The sequence below is a fragment of the Schistocerca piceifrons genome, chromosome 4 (genome assembly GCF_021461385.2).
Source record: "Schistocerca piceifrons isolate TAMUIC-IGC-003096 chromosome 4, iqSchPice1.1, whole genome shotgun sequence".
Taxonomy (NCBI): Eukaryota; Metazoa; Arthropoda; class Insecta; order Orthoptera; family Acrididae; genus Schistocerca; species Schistocerca piceifrons.
This window is the reverse complement of record NC_060141.1, coordinates 768,894,310-768,906,424: the sequence shown is the minus strand read 5'-3', so window position 1 is coordinate 768,906,424 and position 12,115 is coordinate 768,894,310.

The window sequence follows — 12,115 nt, the reverse complement described above, 5'->3', positions numbered from 1 at the left end:
TTGCCCCACCCATGATGCCATGGATGTCTCCCTGCCTGTCCCTGTCCCCTCCTCCTCCTCTTCCACCCCCTCCTCCTACCGCTACCTCCTCTCCCGTCCTGATCCCTCCCTTCTGGAAGCCCGGAACCTCACCCTGTTCCTTTGCCAGAATATTCCTGGTGCCCCCATCTCCCTCCTCACTCCTCGCCGTGATTCGGTGCTCATCTCCTCCCCTAGGCCTACCCTCCACACAGACCTCCTTTCCCACATCCCTGTCACCCGCTTTGGCCCTAATCCCTCCCTGACCCCTGCTCCTTCCCCACCCCCCTCCCGCCAACCCCAACGCCCACATCACCCGCCGACCCTCACCGCCGTGATCACTTGGCTTAGTCTGATGATCACGGAGGTGGAGGTGTTGGCGGAGCTTCAGGCCCATCCCCATCTGGAGGTGTGTGCAGTTAGTCGCATCCACAACTCTGCCGGCCCCACATGCCTTATGTAGGTCTTATCTGAGCACGCCCCCCCCCATAGACCATCTCCTGAAGGAGGGTGCCCTCCTTTTTAACCAATGTTATAAAGTTGACCCCTCCCGTTCCCCTCCTCAATCCTTCCACTGCCAGAGGTGTTTGCGTTATAATGCACACACAAAATCTGAGTGCCTGCCCGCACTGTAGACAAGCCCACTTCTTACGGCAGTGCCCCAATCTCCAGTCCCTCCCCCCCCTCCTGCAATACCTGTAACCTCCCTCATCCTACTTATTCCCAGAAATGTAAGGCTCAACCCCCTCCTACCACTCCTGAACTCACCGTTCCTGTCCACCCTCTGGAAGCCCCCACCCCTCCTGGCAATTCCCTTCGCCCACCCCCTACCGCTGAGGACATCATGAGATTCCTCACCGTCGTCCTTCAGAATGTTCATCCTTTTCAGCGCCCACACACCCTCCAACAGATCTCCCTCGCCGCCTGTTCCGTTTTCCACCTAAAAATGTACGCCAGCTACTCCAACAACCAGGCCCATTTTACCTTCTCCTGTCTTGACACCCTCGTCTAAATCCCGGTCATGGCGCGACAGCACCGTATCCTTTTCAAAAACATTCCCTCCCTTCCCGCCAACAAGAACCTCTTCCTGCACACCCTTGCCACCCACCGTGTGGATGCCTTCCTCCTCAATGAAACGTTCCTCCAACCCCATCACACTATCCACACTTCGCCCTACCTCCTTCACCGCTCCGATAATCCCCTCCCAATTGCGCGTGGCGGAGTTGCCATTGGTCACCACCGCCAGGTCCCCGTTCAGCTCCAACCTCTCCTTCCCGACCCCACCGAACACCTGATCCTTAGTCTCTTCTTCCCCGGCCTTACCGTTACCTGCTCCACCATCTATGTCCGCCCTAACGCCCCTATTCCCTTCGACTTCCTCTCCCACATTGACCGTACCTTCTCCTTCTAAGTGATCGCCGCTGACCTCAACATCCATAGTCGTTCCACCGCCCAGTTACGGCGGTGGCAGCGGTTCCTCTCCTCCCTTCAAGGCGACCTCATCCCCATCCCCCAGCACACCCGTCCTGAATCCAACTCCACTCCCGATGTTATCCTCTCCTCCCATAACCTCCTTGGCCGCATAACGGTGGATGTCCTGGAGCCTATTGGTAGGTCGATAGCCAGCCCTTCACCTACCACCACCCTCACGATGTAACCCATGCCGCCTCCTTTCTCCAGCAGACCTTGTCTGAGGCCATGGAAGCCCATGTCCCTACTGTCGCCATCCACCCCCACTGTCCTACCTTACCCCCACAGGCCGTCCTCCTCCTCCGTGAATCCTGCCGTCTCTACCGCGCCTTCCTCCACACGCGTGACCCGGACACACTACGACGTCACCGGCAACTCCAGTGACACATTCGTAATTTGCTCACGGCTAAGAAATGCTGGGACTGGCGACAGACATGCACCTGTTTAACTGCTACCCTACCTATCAACTCGTCCAAGTTCTGGTCAGCCCCCTACTATCCTCTTCTCCATGATGATCACTGCTTCCCTGACACCCTTAGTAAGGCCAATCATTCTGCCTCCTACCTCTCCAATGTGTTTTCCATCCCCGATGATCCCCAGTTCAACTACTCCCTCTTCCCGGATGTCCGCGATTGAACTGACACCTCTGTCCCTCCCCTCGCACCAGGTTTCCAGTACTTTGACAACATTGCACACACGGAACTCAATGCCCCTATCACTACACATTATCTCACTGCTACACTCCGCACCAAACGCAACACCGCTCCTGGTCACGATCGTGTCACCTACCATCACCTTCGTGAAGCTCCTGTCTCTTTCCTCTCCACTCTGGCCAGGCTCTAAAATGTAGTCCTGTCCACCGGTTACTACCCCAATCTGTGGAAAACCTCCCGTATCCTGATGTTCCTTAAACCTGCCAAACCGCCGTCCGCCGTCTCCTCCTACCATCCCATCAGCCTTACCTCGGTCTTCAGCAAGATCCTGGAATCTATCCTCACCCGACACATCCACCAGCATCTGCGCCAGCACTGCCTCCTTCCCGTTACCCAGTGTGGCTTTTGGCCGTCCTTCTCTTCCGACGACCTTCTCCTTCACCTCACTCATCTCCTGTCCGACCAGCTTAATTCCCTTCACTCCGCAATCTTTCTCTCCCTGGACCTTGAACGTGCTTATGACCGCGTATGGCATTCCGGTCTCCTCATCAAGCTCCAAACCTTCGCCCTTCCCATTAACTACGTCCGTCTGATCGGCTCCTTTCTCTCCCACCGTCCTTCCAACGTCACCATCCATAACACAGATTCCTACACCATTTTCCCCTCCGCCGGTGTGCCCCAAGGCTCCGTCCTTTTCCCCCTTCTGTACCTTTTGTATATGTCGGACATGCCGCCACCGTCACCCCCCGTCCACCTACTCCAGTTTGCCGATGACACCGCCTTCCTTGCCCTTGCCCCCAACATGCAGTGCTCCCAACACCTTCTCCAATCCCATCTTGACCAGTTCACCGCTTGGTGCAACCAGTGGTTGCTCAAGGTCAATCCCTCCAAAATCCAGGCGATCATTGTAGGCAAAACCACCCCTTCCTTCTGCCTCACCAACTATGGCCATCCTATTGCCCTCACTCCCACCCTTAAGTACCTAGGCGTCACCCTCGACCGTCGCCTCTCCTGGACTCCCCACCTCCGGACAATCCAAGCCAAGGCATGCTCCCAATTCCGTCTCCTCAAGCTCCTTTCCGGCTGTATGTGGGGTCTGGACCCCTCCACCATCCTCCACACTTATAAATCCCTCATCCACCCTATCCTTTGTTATGCCCATCTGGCCTGGATCTCCACCCCCCTACCTTTTATAAATCCCTCCAAATCCTCGAACGCCATGCTATGCATCTCGCCTAACGCATCTGTCTCTCCTCCCCCACGTGGATCCTGTACGATCTCATCCCCTTCCCCCACCTCCTACTTTTCCTTGAAAGGATACGGATCCTGTACACCTCCCGCAAACTCGATCCTCCTCACCTGCTTGTCTCACCCATCCTCTCCCACCCCTGCCCACTGCCGCGCCTGTATTCCCACGTCCCACCTGGTCTCCATCCCTCCACCCTCCTTACCCTCTCCCAAGGTGGCTTCCACCAGCTCCCCCTCCCTGACGATGTCCTCCTCCCTTCCATTTACCCCTCCTATCAACTTTGATCCTCCCCCCCCACATCCTGTGTCCTTTCCTTTAGGCACCCTCCCTCCCTTCTCTTTCCATTCCCCCATCCCCCTTCCTCCGCCCCCTTCCCCCGGGCTTCCCCTCCCCCTTCCTCCCTCCCCCTATCTCCCCTGCCCATGGCATCTCTGCTCTCCCCTCTCCCTCCCCCTTCGTCCTCCTCCTCTCCTGGCAGGTCCCCAGACTCGCACACGCTCAGCGAACATTCGCGCGCCGGAGATCATCGCCATCAGTGTTTCGTGTGTGTGCCTTCGTTTGTGTTTAGTGTTTGTTCGCCGTCACGCCACCACTCTTCACGTGTGCCGTCGCCATCATCCATGTTATGTGCGCCGTGTCAACTAGTGTTAGTGATGTTTCTCGTCCAGCGTGAACGGCTCCATGTTTTTTTGTTTTTTTGTGTCTCCTTTTTTTGCCCACCGTTTTAATTGTATTCTCTGTGCCACCTATATGTAATACTTATTGTCAAACTCAAGGCTGAAGAGCGGCGTACTATGCTGCTGACAGCCCGCCTTTGTATAAGGTGTTTAAAATCACAATAAAGAAAAAAAAAACGATTTCCGAAATGAACTGTTCCATGTGCCTAGCTCCAACTACCATTCCGCGTTCAACGTCTGTTATTCCCGTCGTGCGGCTGTAGTCAATTTGGAAACTTTTTCACATGAATCGCCTCAGTTCAAGTGACAGCACCGTCAATGCATTGCCCTATTATACGTTTGGTACGCGAACTACCGCCATACTACCATATCGATATCCCATCACTTGCGTCACCTCAGTCTATATTTTAATTTTATATTGATTACAGGACAGTTTTGGCAAAAACGGTCACGTTACAGTTCGTCCGATGTAAGATTTTCCACATTCGCACCGATGGTGAACTAGTTCCGAGGTTATCTTTCACTCTGGCCAGAAGGTTCCATATTAAGTATGGGCTTGATGACTTCCTGTGACATAGCCCGGGTGATTCTTGTGTAAACTGGGCCAAAACCGTTCTTTTTCATTACTTTCACTTCTTTCCCCCCGGTCAGTGCGACTGTGTGCCCCAGCTGCAAATTACTCATTTCTGCAGCTGTTGGAAAAAAAGTCTTCTTTAGCTTGCTATCATCGCATGCGCCATTGTCGTCAGTCAAGAATAACGCTGTCCTCGATGGAGCCAGCTGGCTGCTGGAAGATATAGGTACGTGTGGGTGGGTTTGCGATATACTCCGTGTCCCAGAGAGCATACAAAAACAGGAGGTTGTTGTTCTCCGCAGTCTCGACGGTAAATCTGATGTTTTAATAAACCTTGGTGAGTCGATCAAGGAATTCGTTTAGAGAACCGCTCCCATATTATCGCACCAAGGACTTGTCCCCGCCGTACCTGTACAAGTACTTGGATGGACGAGGCGCTGTCCTTTGAGCAATTTCTTCAAATTCTTCCATGTAGGGTAATTATTTGCGAAACGCATACACAGGGTTTTTCACAAGTCATGTGACACGCTTCTAGAGGTTGTACAAGGGACTTTGTAGATCAAGTTTTACATAGGAACCCATGTCCGAGAAATGACATTCAACGACGCTATAGAGGGTCAAAGCTATAGGCGACCGCTCCTGTAAATGTGTACGGGGTGTGTAGAGGGTGATTCCGTGATGGTGTTACAATCGTTCTGGCATGACACATTCGACCAGTCATCTGTAAGCAAGCATTGTTAAGTGTTGGACGTGCGACCTTAGTGTGTAAACATGGTTGTACCACAAATCGTAATGGAGCAACATCTCTAAATCAAGTGTTCAAGACAGTCGTCATAATGAAAAAATTGAATTTAAGCGGGACGTCGGTCTGAGCTAATACTGACCATAACCCTACACTCGGGAGGAAGGATCAATTTTTTATTTTATTTTCAGATGGGAACTTCTCATTTTATTGGCAATATATGTTTTACGCCAAGTACATTACTGGCCATTAAAATTGCTACACCAAGAAGAAATGCATATGATAAACGGATATTCATTGGACAGATATATTATACTAGAACTGACATGTGATTACATTTTCACGCAATTTGGGTGCATAGATCCTGAGGAATCAGTACCCAGAACAACCACATCTGGCCGTAATAACGGTCTTTATACGCCTGAGCATTGAGTCAAACAGAGCTTGGTTGGCGTGTACAAGCGCAGCTGCCCATTGAGCTTCAACACGATACCACAGTTCACCAAGAGTAGTGACTGGCGTATTGTGGCGAGCCAGTTGTACGGCCACCACTGACCAGACGTTTTCAATTGGTGAGACATCTGGAGAATGTGCTGGCAAGGGCAGCAGTAGAACATTTTCTGTATCTAAAAAGGCCCGTACAGGACCTGCAACATGTGGTCGTGCTTTATTCTGCTGAAATGTAGGGTTTCGCAGGGATCGAATGAAGGGTAGAGCCACGGGTCGTAACACATCTGAAATCTAACGTCCATTGTTCAAGGTGGCGTCAATGCGAACAGGAGGTGACCGAGACGTGTAACCAATGGCACACCATACCATCACGCCGGGTGATACGACAGTATGGCGATGACGAATACACGCTTCCAATGTGCGTTCACTGCGATGTCGCCAAACACGGATGGGACCATCATGTCGCTGTAAACACAACCTGCATTCATCCGAAAAAATGGCGTTTTGCTATTCGTGCACCCAGGTTCGTCGTTGAGTACACCATCGCAGGCGCTCCTGTTTGTGATGCAGCGTCAAGGGTAACCGCAGCCATGGTCTCCGAGCTGATAGTCCATGCTGTGCAAACGTCTTCGAAATGTTCGTGCAGATGGTTGTTGTCTTGCAAACGCCCCCATCTGATGACTCAGGGATCGAGACGTGGCTGCACGATCCGTTACAGCCATGCGGATAAGATGCCTGTAATCTCGACTGCTAGTGATACGAGGCCGTCGGGATCCAGCACGGCGTTCCGTATTACCCTCCTGAACCCACCGATTCGATATTCTGCTAACAGTCATTGGCTCTCGACCAACGCGAGCAGCAATGTCGCGATACGATAAACCGCAAACCCGATAGGCTACAATCCGACCTTTATCAATGATGGAAACGTGATGGTACCTATTTCTCCTCCTTACACGAGGCATCACAACAACGTTTCACCAGGAAACGCCGGTCAACTGCTGTTTGTGTATGAGAAATCGGTTGGAAACTTTCCTCATGTCAGCACGTTGTAGGTGTCACCACCGGCGCCAACCTTGTGTGAATGATCTGAAAAGCAAATCATTTGCATATCACAGCATCTTCTTCCTGACGGTTAAATTTCGCGTCTGTAGCACGTCATCTTCGTGGTGTAGCAATTTTAATGACCAGTAGGGTTGTATGGACCAAACCAAGGAAAAAATTTCCAATAAACATGGGCTCTGAAGTGCAGACCTGAGCAGCTATGAGCACTTGTTCATCTTCACTACTGCGAAACACATCGCCGCTATTGATACTCGTACATTGCTAATTATCTCATAGACAACTGCCTCACTGTGAGACTGTGGTCTTGCATTAGTCGCAAATTTTTTCTCACCAACCTCGCTGTTTATTTTATATTACTGCTGTTCTCTTGGGTATACGATAGCACAATTTATCACTGTGTAATGCAGGAATAGGTAGGGGCTCGCAATTGTGAAACAGCCCCGGAACAGCCCAAAATAGTTTCATTTGTCGTTGGCGCTGTTTATACGTAGGGACACCCGCTAGAGAATTAATGTATGTGTTACGTATTCTAATGAACTGCTCTGGTGAAGGGAGAGAAAGCAAACTTTTAACGTAGTTTGCACACGTTTTTAATGTTTTCTTTACCTTTGCATTGATAAGTTCATTTATTTATTTCCTTTTTAGTATTGTTTATTATACTGACATTTCGTTGTTGTTTCAAGTGCTGGTGAGTACATTTGAATGGAGTCGTGACGGTGATTTTAGTCCTTATTTATGGAATATTATAACATTACAACAAGTACATTAGTTGATAAGACAAGTTACTAATATGTTCAAATGTGTGTGAATTGCTAAGGAACCAAACTGCTGAGGACATCAGCCCCTAGACTTAAACACTACTTAAAGTAATTTATACTATTAACAACAGACGCATCCAGGCAGGAGGGAGGACACGCATCCAGGCAGGAGGGAAGACTCGAACCTCCGGCGGGAGGGGCCGCGCAATTGGATATATTCATTACCATAAAAATCCCTTCTGTGTTGCAAGCTTTGTACGCAGAGAGACACCTAACAGCTACCACGTTGAAGCATCTTTGCAAGAATTCCCACGAGATGCAATTACTATACATGATGTTAGGGTGTAAGTGAAGATATTTCTACTGGTGAGGAAGGCAGCAAGATATATACTCAAAAACAAAAAAAACAAAAAAGCCTGGTATACCTGCCTAATATCGTGTGAGGCTCCCGCGAGCAAGCAGAAGTGCCGCAACATGACGTGCCATGGACTCGTCTCATGGCTGAAGTTGTGCTGGAGAGAATTGAGACCATGAAAACTTGCAGGGCTGTCCATATATCTGTAGGAGTACGAGGGGGTGGAGAACTTTTCTGAACAGCACGTTGCAAAGCATCCTAGATACACTCAATAATGTTTATATCTGGCGAGTTTGGTGGGCAGTGGAAGTGTTTTAACTCAGAAGAGTGTTCCTGGAGCCACTCAGTAGCAATTCTGGACATATGGGCCGTCGCATTGTCCTGCTGTAATTGTCCAAATCCGTCGGGAAGCATAATGGACATGAATGGATGCAGGTGATCAGACAGGATGCTTATGTACGCGTCACGTGTCAGAGTCGTATTTAGATGTGTCAGGGGTCCCATATCATTCCAATTGCCTACGACCAACCCACTACAGAGCCTCCAGCAGCTTCAACAGTCCCCCGCTGACATACAGGGACCATGAATTTTTGACGTTGTCTCCATACCAGTACACGTCCATCCACTCGATACAATTTGAAACGAGACTCGTCCGACGAAGCAACATCTTTCGACACAGCAGTAGTCCAATGTCGGTGTTGATTGGCGCAGGCGAGGCGCAAAGTTTTGTGTCGTGCAGTCATCTAGGGTACAAGAGTGGGCCTTCGGCTCCAAAAGTCCATATCGACGATGTTCCGTTGAATTGTTTGCACGCTCACACTTGTTGATATCTCAGAATTGAAATCTGCAGAAATTTGCGGAAGGGATGCACTTCTGTCACTTCGAACAATTCTCTTTAGTCGTCGTTGGTCCCATTCTTGCAGGCTCTTTTTGCACGTGCAGTGATGTCGGAGATCTGGCACTTTACCGAATTCCTGATATTCACGGTACACTCGTGACATGGTCGTACGGGAAAATCCCCACCTCATCGCTACCTCGGAGATGCTGTGTCCCATCGCTCGTGCGCTGACTGTAACACCACGTTCAAACTCAAGTCTTGGTAACCTGTCATTGCAGCAGCAGTAACCGATGTAACACCCGCTTGTAACTGCTCCTTCTATTGAAAATGTTCGTTGATGAAGTTCGTGCTCCGACCAGCTAGCGATAGAATTTCTGCATACTGTCTGATCAGGAACGTTACAAAAGAAGTCTGTCCTGCTGCACTATATTCACGCCGAGTGCGTATTAATTGTACCGGCCAGCTCAAATAATCATATGCTCCCCGACGTGTACGGACACAGCATACACACTGCTATTGTAGCACTAATCATGGTTACAGTCTATATAAGGCAATAGTTTCTCCACTAAAGTTTTCAGTCTACGTAAGCTAAATAGTCTGGATCAGTACGATAACATTTTTTTTAGAGCGGCAAGGAATATACCAGGTGGTCCATTGATCGTGACCGGGCCAATGTCTCACGAAATAAACGTCAAACGAAAAAAACTATCAATAGACCACCCTGTATATGTGGAGCGCTCTGTTATAAATCTGTGTCGTTGCACTGATAAAATGTTTCGTAAGCACGTAATATTATTTGTTTTGAAATAAATGTCAAACACGGCTAATTCACGTTATGCTGGTTTATTACAGTCTAAGCGCATCCTTTCATTGTCTTAAAGAAGTAACCTTTCGCTAAGCTGGATGCAATTAGTTACGTAAATTTCATTCCGAGACTTTGCAATAAGATCCAGATTTCACCAGTTGCTTTAACGAAATCTAAGTATTTCCTCACAATTGGACACTAATATTCACTTCTTTTTTCGTTAAATTACTAGCAGCCTATCACTTTGGGATGAAGTTCAGTCTTCCATTGAAAATCTCCAAAATGTAGAAACAACCTCGTATCGCCTACGTACAAGAGCACACGTTAAGTTACGACACGATCAAGCAAGCGCTAGAAGCACATTAACAATGTATGACTTTATCTTCTGTATTCCGCGGTGTCCTCAAAGAGTACTCACAATCAGTATTCTTTGAGGCCACTTGTTCTGCTCCGAGATCTATAAGTTCGCTACTTTGTGATCTACTTTTACTTTAATCTGATACAAAAGGTATTCTATTTCACTTTCTTTTGGAAAAAAGGTTACTTTAAACTGGATTTCTTTTCTATTTCTTTTTACATTGTTTCTGAAGAATACCCAGTATTGTAGAACACTCAGTATAATGTTATTTATTGAAACTGAACTACACTTGTCGAAATATCCCTGTGTCTGTGAGGCGACCTCTGCAGAAAAAGGTTCGCATTACTCTAGCAAGTTCTGTTTATTTTGAAGAACTGGTTTCCTCTTGGTTGCGCCTGCAAGTGGTTGTGTATTTTATATAGTACACATGGGTATCTTGAGTGTAGTCTGCCTGGCAGGGGCCGTCTATGGCAGACGTAACAGTTTCTCTCCAGTGTACGTACTACTATTCAAGTAATGCTATCACAGTGGGATTTTGTTTTCTTTTTTTTCTGAAATTTGGATCTTAGGTTTTGGGCTTGTATTGGGTACTATTTTTATATTTTCATTTTTGCGCCCCAGACACTTTTTGTCGTATAAGCCTATAGGCTTTGTCACCCGCAGCGCCGTATTCTGCCTGTTTACATACCTCTATATTTGAATATGCATGTCGGTACCAGTTTCTTTTGCGCTTCAGTATATTTAATAGATTAAATATATTCGCAACTGCGAATATGGACAACTATGAGCTGTGGAATGGAATGACGACAGTGTAAATTTGTGCCGCGCTGGGCCTCAAACCCGGATATCTCCCTTATGGCGAGCGGTCGCTTTATCATTTAACTATCCGTGCACGACTCGCAGCCACGCCCAAATTTCCACATGTCGTCAACCGTACGTCTACAACCTGTACTCGTACATCAATTATGTGCATTCCCATACAGGTGAAACATTTTACTTGAAAGTCGCTTGCCCGGTGTCGGCGGATAAATACAATATTGCAATGCCTGTGTTATTCCGAGTTACGAGACGAAGTTCCCTTGGCGTGTCTCCTAAGAGTCGACAAGTCTAGTTTCTCATGGGTTTCGGCTTATATTTGCAATTTTGTTTTTGCACTGTGTAGACGGAATCGGCCCATAGAAATACGGATCATCACATGTTTCATGGGACTTAGAGTTTCAATAAAAAAAAGTTGGTTCGTGTTCCGTTATGAAAAAAACGAATTTTATAGCGAAGTTTTACCTATCCTCTTAATAGAGTGGTCCCAAACTATTCTAGTGCGATATTCGTCTTACCGATACATATTAACAGGTATAGTAAAATAGAAATAACCTCCAGCTGCGACTCGCAACCGCTTGTCCCGTGGTGTCTGCTACCGATTGCATCAGCGCTACTCACTAACTGCTGGAGTTATGGTTATCTTTCCTATTTTACTGAACCTATTAATAGGCATCGATAAAAAGAATATCGTACTCTACCAGTTTATGACCGCTCTATCGTACAGACACGTAAAACTCCACTTTAAATATCATTTGGTTTGTGACGGGGAACAAATCGACGCGCCGGCCGGAGTGGCCGAGCGGTTCTAGGCGCTACAGTCTGGAACCGCGAGACCGCTACGGTCGCAGGTTCGAATCCTGGCTCGGGCCTGGATGTGTGTGATGTACTTAGGTTAGTTCTAAGTTCTAGGGGTTTGATGACCTCCGAAGATTAGAGCTCAGAGCCATTTGAACCATTTGAACAAACCGACGCTTTCTGTTGACACAGAATCGCAATGAGACATTTGAAGGTCAGTATTTGTCCTGGCGGACTTCATTTACAGATTACAAAAGGAAAATCTCAAATGCCTGTCGAAACAAGAGAGAAATGCACCTGATGACTCTTAGAAGAGTCATAATAACTGGAACACACAGTTTCATTGACTGCTATATGTGGTTTATTTGCTTTTTCAAGAGTACAAGTCGATACAATTTCAATCGGATTTGTTATTTAATATTACGTAGCATTGGTCCTGTTCTCTCAAGTTCCACATACTGTACAGTGTCCGAAAATTAAAGGACGCCCTCC